Here is a 12,221-nt window from a genome sequence, read left to right on the forward strand (position 1 = left end):
GCGCCGGTACCGCTGTTATCGTCGAAAACTGGATTTTTTTAAAAACTTCATATCTCTTCCATTTCTCAACCAAATTCAATGAAATTTGTACCAAAATGAAGCTTACAACGAGAAGAACACATTCTTAACACTTTGGGGGACCTAAATTCAACGAAAACTCGCTGAAAAAACTCGAAGAACCGGCCAAATCCTGCAACCATATAAACCTGAGTGTTCTTACGTCAAAACCACTCCAAAATTGATCCAATGTGCTAGAAAAGTAAAAATAATACCTTTTTAGGTCTCAAAACAACTTAAAACCTTCGCGATCACGTCGGAGGAAAAATCACTCATCGTCGGAGTTCGGATATCTCGATTTCTACAGGTCCCTTCCTCAAACAAAAGGTACGACTCTGCTCTTGTAAGGAGTTCAAAAACGTCCTTATCTAGCTCGATCCATGAGTGATTAAGCTAGTTGGAAGGTTGACCATACGTATTATACAGACAATGGAAGGAAATCGAGAGAGAGAGAGAGAGAGAGAGAGTCAACGGGATTGGTTGGTGTGTATGTGTGGTCCATATTTGTCACCAAACAAAAACAAACAAGATCTTAAGTTCCAATTGGGTCCAAATCTTTAGGAAAGGAAGTAATTGGTCAAAATATTAAGCTCCACACACAACACAACTCAATGTCCAAGGGTAAATTAGTCAATTCACACCATTGCTAAAATATATTTCGGGACGGGCTGTCACAGTGAGCACTTCCTAAGTCGTTGCAAAAATAATGAAACTACCAAACATGAAAATGCATTTAAGGAATCCAAAACTGTTTCTTTACAAGGACAAGCTTGATGCAGGAGTGAAAATTCTAAATTTTCATCGATTTTTGAAACCTTGTAAAAGATATTTTGTCTTTTTTAAAAGAAAAAAAAGCATAATAAAATCTAAGTTTACTAGCAAAGATATGCACAAATGAGCTAAATATTTTCAAGATGGGTACTTTCAAAGTAGGGTGGGCACTTGGACCTGAAAACCAAAATCAAAACACAAACGAACAGAATCGCATCGAACGGTTCGGTTTTTGCGGTTTTGAAACGGTTTGGGCTTGAAATTGAACCACAAGCCAAAAAAAGGTTATGGTTTTGGTTCTTAATATCTAGAACTAAACCAAAACCGAACCAAACCGCATAATATAAATAAATAAATAATATATATATAAATATTTGTAGGCTTTATAAAGTGTATAACAATTAATGTAATTTATATTGTTTTTGTATTGAACAGAGTTGGCAAATTCAAATTCAAGCATCCATCTCTTACTCTTAATCCACTACCACAACGAGAAGCTCCAAGGCAATCTCAAGTTTCTAGTTCACAAGGTTCAATGGTTTCTCATCCATCGATTTCACTTGCACAAGATCCAAGGTCTTTCCAAGTATCGTGTTCTCAAGCCCGTTCACAATCTCCAACCAAAAGGGTTAAACATTGCCCCGTCCAGAAATATAGCCTTGCAACAAATTATTTTTAAATGAAAAATGTCAGGTTATATTCATATATCATCTCCAACCGAATGGGCTAAATATAGCCTTCTCAATAATTTATCAGTTTTAAGTTTATACTTTAAAGGCTTTTTAGCCAAAATGGTCAATGAGAGTTGCATAATTCCTCACTTTGGTCCTTGAGATTTGAAATCGATATACATGGTCCATGAGTTTGTCTACAATCAATCATTTTGGTCATTCCATGAAAAATCTCCACAAAATAAGAATAAAATGACAAAAATACCCTCAAATTTTGTCAAATCATTTTGGCCTATTGTTTATTATATTGAGGGTAATTTTGTCATTTTGATCCTTATTTAACATAATTTTTCACCGAGGGACCAAAATGATTGATTGTGGACAATCTTAGGGACCACTTCTATTGATTTCAAATCTCATGGACCAAAGTGAGGAGTTAGGCAAATCTCAAGGACAATTTTGGCTAAAAATCCTACTTTAAATTTATTAGTTAATTTAATTAAACCATGTTGGATGATTTTAAATTTAGCCGTTGAATTTGAATCAATTATTGTAACTGAGGAGTTGGCCCCAAAAATGGGCTAAGAGGAGGGGCTACACTTGGCCAGTCTGATGCTTATTTGGCAAATAATGAACTGGTGGGCTCCATAGAATTATAGCATGGCCATCAGTTGAAGATGAGTTTTTAGACAAATCAAGCCATTTTTTGGCTTTTAAACCTCTTGTTCTCTCCATTGGAACTGAATGGGCTATGTTTAAACCCTGTCCAGCCTTGCAAAAAATTATTTTTTAATGAACAGTGCCATACCATATCTATATACAATCTCTAATCGAATGGGACTATTTTTAGCCTCCTCAATAATTTATTATTTTAATTTTTTTCTTTAATTTTATTGGTTAATTGAATTAAACAACCATATTAAAATAAAGTTTCAGGACATATTTTGAGGGCCACTTGCCGCTAAATGTTGTTTAAGTTTCATGTTATTAAATATTTTAATTTTACTTGCATGTTGACAACTTAGACATTAAAATGAGGTAAGATAATATGGAAGGGTGAAAAAGATGTGAGAAATTGTGTAGAAATGACTTTTTGTCACAGCCCGTCCCAAGATTCTATTTATCAAGGTTGTGAAATGATGAAATTGTCCTTGACGGGTGCAAAGGGACTTAAAGGACTTTGAATTTTGGTTTGATTTGTTGGACCACACACGGGATACACTACACACACCTACATGTGCCCCCTCTCTCTCCTCTTCTCGGTTCTCTCTCTCTCTCCCTTCGAATTGTACGGACAAAGAACAAAACCCTCGAATCATCACGGATCGACGCCAATAAGGGAATTCTAAGCTTACAGTGAGCTTAGTGAGGTCCTAAGGAAGCTCAGAGTGCTTAGTTTGAAGGTTTTGGACGTTGCGATCACTGAGTTTGAAGTTGGCCGGTTTTCTTGGAATTTCTCCGGTGAGATTTCGTAATTTTTAGAGCCTTAAACTAGTACAACGTGATTCTACATGCTTAGGGCTTCATTTTGATATAAAATGCATGAAAAATGGTTGAGAAATGACGGAGAACAAGGAGATTGAAAAATCTCCAGTTTTCCGAGGACCGGAAAAACCAGTCCGGCAACTGGAGGAAGAAGATGACGCGCGTGGAGCGCGTGGGTCCGTGCCCCTCCCGGCGCGTGGGGGCGCGTGCAGCCTCGAATTTTTTTTCTAAAAATACGTCGACGTCTGTGACGTCGAGTAGGTCACTGTGGTATATTCATATACCCAAATTGAGCACCGTATGAGAAGTTATTACGAATTGTCGGTTATGTGCTTTAAATAACGTTGTTTTAGTTGTTTCGCATATAGGTGATACCTATCCCGAGGACAAGCGCATTCAAGGACGTCACGGGGGTTACGACCCTTCGACTTATCAGTGAGTGGGCAGTTCTTTTCTGCTATTACCTATATACTACTGAATTTCCCATAAATTGAATTTAAATGAAAGTATGTTTTAAAATGCCATGCATGCATATTATGAAATATATGAATTGATAATTGATGCATATATATATATATATATATATATATATATATATATATATATATATATATATGTAAATTGGTGCTGTGGACGCACATGTGAGTATCAGGTGAGTTTTATGTTATCCATGTGAATTGTGTTGAGAGCTCATAACATGCACCCCTGGTGTTAGTGCTTATAGTATTCACCGCACCGCACGCTCACCTTGGAGCCAAGTAGGTGCATGTTGTACAGACCATAAGAGGGTTCCGACATGCTAGTCGTACAGATCACTAGAGGTGGTTCCGACTGGTAGGTGACCTTAGATTATGTGCACAAATGATTGATGAGAGAAGCACCAGAGCGTATTATTACACCATTCTTGTCGTACAGACTACTTCAGGTAGTTCCGACTTATGTGCAGAGTAGTGCCGTACAGGTCACTGTGGTGACTCCGATTGGTTTGGATATTGAGCTATGGAATTAACCGTACAGGACCAACTGCAGGGTCTCCGGTTGATTCATTATGTCACATGTTATATTGATGCATTCTTAATCTGTTATTGACATTTATGGCATGGCATATTTTCTGGGTTTTGATAAAAATTGGTGATTTGAGATATTTGAAAAAGTATATGCATATTATGTTATTTTCTTGGAAAGTATATAGGTTTTACAGCGAGGGGTTAGAAATGTTTTAAATGAAATGTTTTTGAAAAACTTTGGTTTTACTGACCCACTCAATTTTGTTTTGCGCCCCTTCAGGTTTTAGTTAGCAACGTTGGTGGCCCACGAGGATTCTCACAGCGTACCGACAGACTACATAAATGTAGGACTCACCTGCGGGTGTTGTAATTTAGTTATGGTCCTACTTGACTGCACCTAGTACTTATGCTCTGAATTTGTGTGTTTCACACTTAAACGTACTCTAGCATGTTAGTTGGATATTATTGCTAGTAGTTGGTTTTTATTCCTTCGTAATTCCTTTATCTTTTGCTTCCGAGTCGCACTTTTGGTTACGTCACACTCACGTGACAGCCAGCACGCCTTGATTTTTGGATCGGGATGTGTCAGTTTGGTATCAGAGCCTAGGTTGCAGTCCTGTATAAATTGTTAATGCTTTAATGATCTTTTGGTGTCTTCTGTCAGAACTATGCCGCCTCGTAGGGAATCAAGCCGTGCTTCTGAGTCTAATTTCCCTGATATAACTCAATTAGGGAATCACGCCCATGCCTTTCAAAATGCAATTCGTCCTCCTCCTTCTCAGAGAACACCCTTGGAGACTATGTATAATCTAAAATTGGATCGTTTCATGGGTAATAAGGGTCATGAAGGGACAGAAAAGTGGTTAGACCATATTGAGAAGACTTTCCAGGTGATGTAGAGTCAAGGGAATCTTCCTGCTAATAGATGGGTTGAGACCACTACTTGGTTTTTAGGACGAGAGCCAGCAGCTTGGTGGCTAAATCAGACTAAGTTTACGTCGCCTGAGATGGCAGCTGACTGGGAAGTATTCAAAGAGAATTTTTTGAAAAGATTTGTTCCTCCGAAGTACATTGATCGTAAGAAGCAGGAGTTCACTCAACTGAAGCAAAAGAATATGTCGGCGCATGAGTACTATAGGAAATTTACAGACTTATCTCGTTATGATCCTGATACAGTTGGTAATCAGGCAGAGATGCTTCGCCGTTTTAAGCTGGGAACTAAGAGGAAATGGCGGACTTTTGCTAGTGTACTTCCTTGCACTAATTATCATGAGTTTTCTGAGATTTTGGTTCAGATGAAGGATTCCGACAACCTTTCTAGTAACAGTGAGGATGATGAAGATAAGAATGATAATCAGAAGAAAGATGATAGGGGTAAAGGTATCTCCACTCAAGGACCCTGTAAGACACAGAATTTCAAGAAAAGTGGAGTGAGCTCGAGTTCTTCCAGTGGAGGATTTAGTGTCACAGGCCCGATGAGAGGTAGAAGATTTGCTGGTGGACCCAAGTTTCAGAGACAGAGAGATTTTGGTGGTGCTGGTGGTTCTGGTGCTCCGTTGTGCCGCTGTTGTAACTTCAGACATCATGGAGAGTGTAGGAGAAGTGGTGGTGGTGGTGCTTGCTACACTTGTGGACAGTTGGGACATAGGGCTGCTCAGTGTCCCCAGAGTCAGCAGAGGTCTCAGCAGTCTACTATGCCACCTCCAGCGCCGATTCAGCAGAACTTTGGGTCAGGCAGTTATGGTCAGACAGGTCGTGGTGGTGCTTACCACTACCAGGGTGATACTGCTCCCTATGCTTCTGGACAGTATTAGTATTCCCAGGATCCTTATTCTCAGACTGGGTATTCCCAAGACCCTGGAGGTTATACTTCTTATTCTTCAATGCCAGCTAGTGGATCTCAGTGGCATCAGGAAGGTCAGCCCCGACAGGGAGAGGTTGCTGCTAGCAGTGCAGGACCGCCTAGGTAGTCTAGCCAGTCAGGACAGAGACGTACTTCTCAAGGGCGAGGTAACCAAGGCAACAGAGGTCGTGGTGGACGACAGCAAGCTCAGGGACGTGTTAATCACATCTCACTGCAAGATGCTCAGAATCATCCGGATTTGATTATGGGTACGTTAAATATTCTTGGTCACTTTGCTAGAGTTTTGATTGATTGTGGTGCTACACATTCTGTGATTTCTCATACGTTTGCTCAAATGACATAATCTCACCCTACACCTCTAAGATTTGATTTAGAGTTTGCTATGCCTAGAGGAGACAAATGTTATGTTGATAGTGTTTATCCAGGGTGTCCAATGATGGTAGATGGTGTAGTTATGCCAGCTAATCTTATCCAGTTAGATATTGTGGATTCTGATGTGATTTTAGGGGCAGATTGGTTGCATTATAATCGTGCCCATATAGATTGTTACGGGAAATCTGTTACTTTTCATCGTCCTGGATTACCAAAGGTTACTTTTGTGGGTGAAAGTAGTGGGTGAGACATGGTGTTATTTCTGCCATGAGAGCAAATAAGTTGTTATCGAAAGGTTGTCAAGGATACTTAGCACATGTGGTGTTAAATGATGTTGTTCCTAGCAGTGTGGAGGAAGTTGGAGTAGTCAGGCATTATCTTGATGTATCCCTAGACGATTTGCCTGGATTGCCGCCAGACAAAGATGTGGAGTTTTCGATTGATTTGCTTCCAGGTACGGATCCTATATCTTTGACTCCATATAGAATGGCTCCAGCTGAATTGAGAGAATTGAAAATTCAGTTACAGGAATTAACTGATAAAGGTTTCATTCAACCTAGTACTTCACCTTGGGGAGCTCCGGTGTTGTTTGTAAGAAAGAAAGATGGAACTTTGAGATTATGTATTGATTACAGGCAATTGAACCGGGTAACGATTAAAAACCGTTATCCCTTGCCTCGTATCAATAATTTGTTTGATCAGCTTAAAGGTGCATGTGTGTTCTCTAAGATTGATTTGAGATCTGGCTATTATCAGTTGAAGATTAAAGATGAAGATGTACCTAAAACGGCTTTCAAAACTCGTTATGGACATTATGAGTTTTTGGTGATGCCATTTGGATTGACTAACGCACCTGCAGCTTTCATGGGGCTAATGAATGAGGTATTCCAGCAATATCGTGATAGATTTGTCATTGTTTTTATCGATGATATTCTGGTATACTCTAAGTCGAAAGCAGATCATATTCGACATCTTAACTTGGTATTAAAGAAATTAAGGGAGCATCGATTGTATGTCAAGTTCAGTAAATGTCAGTTTTGGTTGAATCAAGTGGCATTTTTGGGGCATGTAGTATCGGCACAAAGAATTCAAGTAGATCCTCAAAAGATAGCAGCAGTGGAGAATTGGGAACAGCCACGAACCGTCACTGAGGTGCGGAGTTTTCTTGGTCTAGCAGGTTATTATCGACGGTTTGTTCAAAAAATTTCTATGATTGCGTTGCCACTAACGAAGTTAACCAAGAAGGATGTTAAGTTTCAGTGGGACGAGAATTGTGAGCAAAGTTTCCAGCAATTGAAATATTGCCTCACTCATGCTCCAGTATTGGTACTTCCTGATGATAGAGGTAACTTTGAGATTTACAGTGATGCTTCTTTGAATGGTTTGGGATGTGTTTTGATGCAGCATAATAGAGTGATTGCCTATGCTTCTTGACAGTTGAAGATTCATGAAAGAAATTATCCTACTCACGATCTTGAGTTGGCAGCCATTGTCTTTGCTTTGAAAATTTGGAGGCATTATCTCTATGGTGAGAAGTGTAAGATCTTCACAGATTATAAGAGTCTTCAGTATCTTTTCACTCAGCATGATCTTAATCTTCGTTAGCGAAGGTGGATAGAGTTACTAAGTGATTATGACTGCACTATTGAGTATCATCCGGGTCGTGCAAATGTGGTAGCTGATGCACTAAGTAGGAAACCTCAAGGCCGACTCAATGCTTTGTATGCTTGTCGTGTTCCTCTTCTTGCAGATTTGAGAGCTACTGGAGTAAAGTTGGAGATCGACGAACAAAGAGAAGCTTTTCTTGCTAGTTTCCAAGTCAGGCCAGTTTTAGTCGATCGTGTACTTGAAGCTCAGATGGTTGATGAAGAAATCCTAGAAATGATCCAATTGAGAAATTAAGGGAAAAAGAAAGACCTCAGGATTCGAGAATCAGATAACATGCTTATGCAGGAGAACAGAATGTATGTGCCGAATAATGAGGAATTAAAGAAGGAAATTTTGGATGAAACACATTGTTCGGCTTATGCGATGCATCCAGGAGGGACTAAGATGTACCATACCATTTGACCATTTTATTATTGGCCGGGTATGAAGAGGGAAATTGCAGAGTATGTAAGTAGGTGTATTGTTTGCCAGCAAGTCAAAGCTAAAGGGAAAAAGCCTTTTGGTCGGATGCAACCACTTCATGTTCCTCAGTGGAAATGAGAAAATATAACTATGGATTTCGTGTATAAGCTTCCGCGTACACGAAATGGATTTGATGGTGTTTGGGGAATTGTAGATCGGGCTTACCAAGGCAGCACACTTCATTCCAGTGAGAGAAAAGTATCATCTGAATAAATTGGCTAAGTTGTTCATCACGAAGATTGTGAAGTATCATGGAGTTCCAGTGAATATTATTTCTGATCGAGATCCAAGATTTACTTCTAAGTTTTGGGTAGCTTTTCAGGAAGCTCTTAGTACGAAATTGCTTTACAGCACTGCTTATCATCCTCAAACTGATGGACAATCAGACAAGACTATTTAGAAGTTAAAGTATATGCTGAGATCTTCAGTGTTACAGTTTGGTGATTCTTGGCATGATCGCCTAGACTTGATGGAATTTGCCTACAATAATAGTTTTCATTCAAGCATTGGTATGTCACCATTTGAGGCACTTTATGGTAGAGCTTGTCGTACGCCATTGTATTGGTCAGAGCTTGGCGAAAGAGTGCTAGAGGGCCTAGAGATTGTAGATGAGACTACTTAAAATGTTCAGGTGATTAAGTCTAACCTGAAAGCGGCCCATGATCGACAAAAGAGTTTAGCAGATAGACATGTTACTGATCGAGTTTATGATGTGGGTAATTTGGTATTCTTAAAATTGTCACCTTGGAGAGGTGTAATGCGGTTTAAAAAGAAAGGCAAGCTAAGTCCTAGGTACATAGGACCTTATGAGATCACTGAAAGGATTGGTGAAGTTGCTTACAGATTGGAGTTGCCTCCGGAATTATCTAAGGTACATAATGTGTTTCATGTCTCGATGCTTCGATATTATGTTTCAGACCCTTCGCATGTGATTCCTCCTCAACCTTTGGAGATTAATCCGGATTTGACGTATAATGAAGAACCAGTGACTATCTTGGATTGGAAAGACAAGGTTCTAAGGAATAAGACAGTGAGCTTGGTAAAAGTATTGTGGAGGAACCACTCAGTAGAAGAAGCTACTTGGGAGACAGAAAATCGAATGAGAGAGATGTATCCGAGGTTGTTTTATGAGTATTAGTATGGTGACTGATTGTATGAATTTCAAGGACAAAATTCTATAAGGAGGGTAGATTGTCACAGCCCGTCCCGAGATTCTATTTATCAAGGTTGTGAAATGACGAAATTGTCCTTGACGGGTGCTAAGGGACTTAAAGGACTTTGAATTTTGGTTTGATTTGTTGGACCACACACGGGATACACATACACACACCTACCCATGTCCTATCTCTCTCCTCTTCTTGGTTCTCTCTCTCTCTCCCTTCGAATTGTACGGACAAAGAACAAAACCCTCGAATCATCACGGATCGACGCCAATAAGGGAATTCTAAGCTTACAGTGAGCTTAGTGAGGTCCTAAGGAAGCTCAGAGTGCTTAGTTTGAAGGTTTTGGACGTCGGGATCACTGAGTTCGAAGTTGGCCGGTTTTCTTGGAATTTCTCTGGTGAGATTTCGTAATTTTTAGAGCATTAAACTAGTACAACGTGATTCTACATGCTTAGGGCTTCATTTTGATATAAAATGCGTGAAAAATGGTTGAGAAATGATGGAGAACAAGGAGATTGAAAAATCTCCAGTTTTCCGGCAACCGAAAAAACCAGTCCGGCGATTGGAGGAAGAAGATGACGCGCGTGGGTCCGTGCCCCTCTCGGCGCGTGGGGGCGCGTGTAGCCTCGAAATTTTTTTCTAAAAATACCTCGACGTTCGTGACGTCGAGTAGGTCACTGTGGTATATTCATATACCCAAATTGAGCACCGTATGAGAAGTTATTACGAATTGTCGGTTATGTGCATTAAATAATGTTGTTTTAGTTGTTTCGCATATAGGTGATACCTATCCCGAGGACGAGCGCATTCAAGGACGTCACGGGGGTTACGACCCTTCGACTTATCAGTAAGTGGGCAGTTCTTTTCTGTTATTACCTATATACTACTGAATTTCCCAGAAATTGAATTTAAATGAAAGTATGTTTTAGAATGCCATGCATGCATGTTATGAAATATATGAATTGATAATTGATGCATATATATATATGTAAATTGGTGCTGTGGACACACATGTGAGTTTTATGTTATCCATGTGAATTGTGTTGAGAGCTCATAACCTGCACCCCTGGTGTTAGTGCTTGTAGTATTCACCGCACCGCACGCTCACCTTGGATCCAAGTAGGTGCATGTCGTACAGACCATGAGAGGGTTTCGACATGCTAGTCGTACAGATCACTAGAGGTGGTTCCGACTGGTAGGTGACCTTAGATTATATGCACAAATGATTGATGAGAGAATCACTATAGCGTATTATTACACCATTCTTGTCGTACAGACTACTTCAGGTAGTTCCGACTTATGTGCAGAGTAGTGCTGTACAGGTCACCGTGGTGACTCAGGTTGGTTTGGATATTGAGCTATGGAATTAACCGTATAGGACCAACTGCAGGGTCTCCGGATGATTCATTATGTCACCTGTTATATTGATGCATTCTTAATCTGCTATTGACATTTATGGCATGGCATATTTTCTGGGTTTTGATAAAAATTGGTGATTTGAGATATTTGAAGAAGTATATGTATATTATGTTATTTTCTGGGAAAGTATACAGGTTTTACAGCGAGGGATTAGAAATGTTTTAAATGAAATGTTTTTGAAAAACTTTGGTTTTACTGACCCACTCAATTTTGTTTTGCGCCCCTCCAGGTTCTAGTTAGCAGCGTTGGTGGCCCACAAGGATTCCCACGGCGTACTGACAGACTACATAAATGTAAGACTCACCTGCGGGTGTTGTAATTTAGTTATGGTCCTACTTGACTGCACCTAGTACTTATGCTCTGAATTTGTGTGTTTCACACTTAAACTTACTCTAGCATGTTAGTTGGATATTATTGCTAGTAGTTGGTTTTTATTCCTTCGTAATTCCTTTATCTTTTGCTTCCGCGTCGCACTTTTGGTTACGTCACGCTCACGTGACGGCCAGCACGTCTTGATTTTAGGATCGGGGTGTGTCACTTTTAATTTTTAATAGGAAAAAAAATTATGATTTTTAATATTTTTTTGAATTTCGTCTTAAAAATATAATAACAAATAAAAAGGTTACATGACGTCAACTAGCAGCATAACAGGGCCCAACTTTCAAGGATGGCTATGTTTGCCCAGCCTTTTGGCCATTTGGCTATATTTTGGCCTCGATGGGTCCCAAATTTTTTTAGCCCAACCCTCCATTGGAAATGAGTTTTTTTGTCAAAACGAGCTATGTTTTGGCCTATAACCTTTTGGCCGGCTTGGTTGGAGATGGATTTAGATCCCATATGGATTCAAATTGTGGGGTTCCTAGGGATCCTCATATCCTAACGAATCATTGTACATCGTGCGATCAGAAATCACTTGAATTTTTTTATTTAAAATTAAACACAAATGGTACCTAACGAAAACTGGCCGCATGATGCACGATGAACGGCTAAGAAGTGAGGATCATTAGGATCCGCGTAAAGAGGATCCGGAAAGGATCCTCATCCGTTGGAGATGACCTAAGTGTCCAAAAGGAAAGGAAAAGGGAAAGAGTTCAATGATGCAAAGTAGTAACTTGAAAGTTGAAACACCAACTTTTTTGCTGAATTGCATGAACAATTTATTTTTTGGGGTTGTACTACTAATTCCATAAGGCAATTTGACATTGAACTTTGTTTGAACTTTAATTTGAGAATTTTAAAGTGCCAATGATAATTCCCTCACACAAATGTTTTTCTCTTTCTA

At 39.6% G+C, this 12,221-nt stretch overlaps 1 long non-coding RNA gene across 1 annotated transcript; it reads left to right on the forward strand.

Moving 5' to 3' along the window:
- Window positions 1-9,720: 9,720 nt before the first annotated feature.
- LOC126617989 (uncharacterized) lies at window positions 9,721-11,359 on the forward strand. The gene is made up of 3 exons (XR_007621616.1): window positions 9,721-9,917; window positions 10,301-10,367; window positions 11,169-11,359. It is a non-coding gene; the product is annotated as an uncharacterized LOC126617989 (long non-coding RNA).
- The last annotated feature ends 862 nt before the right edge of the window (window positions 11,360-12,221 follow it).

This window comes from Malus sylvestris, chromosome 4, assembly GCF_916048215.2.
Source record: "Malus sylvestris chromosome 4, drMalSylv7.2, whole genome shotgun sequence".
NCBI lineage: Eukaryota > Viridiplantae > Streptophyta > Magnoliopsida > Rosales > Rosaceae > Malus > Malus sylvestris.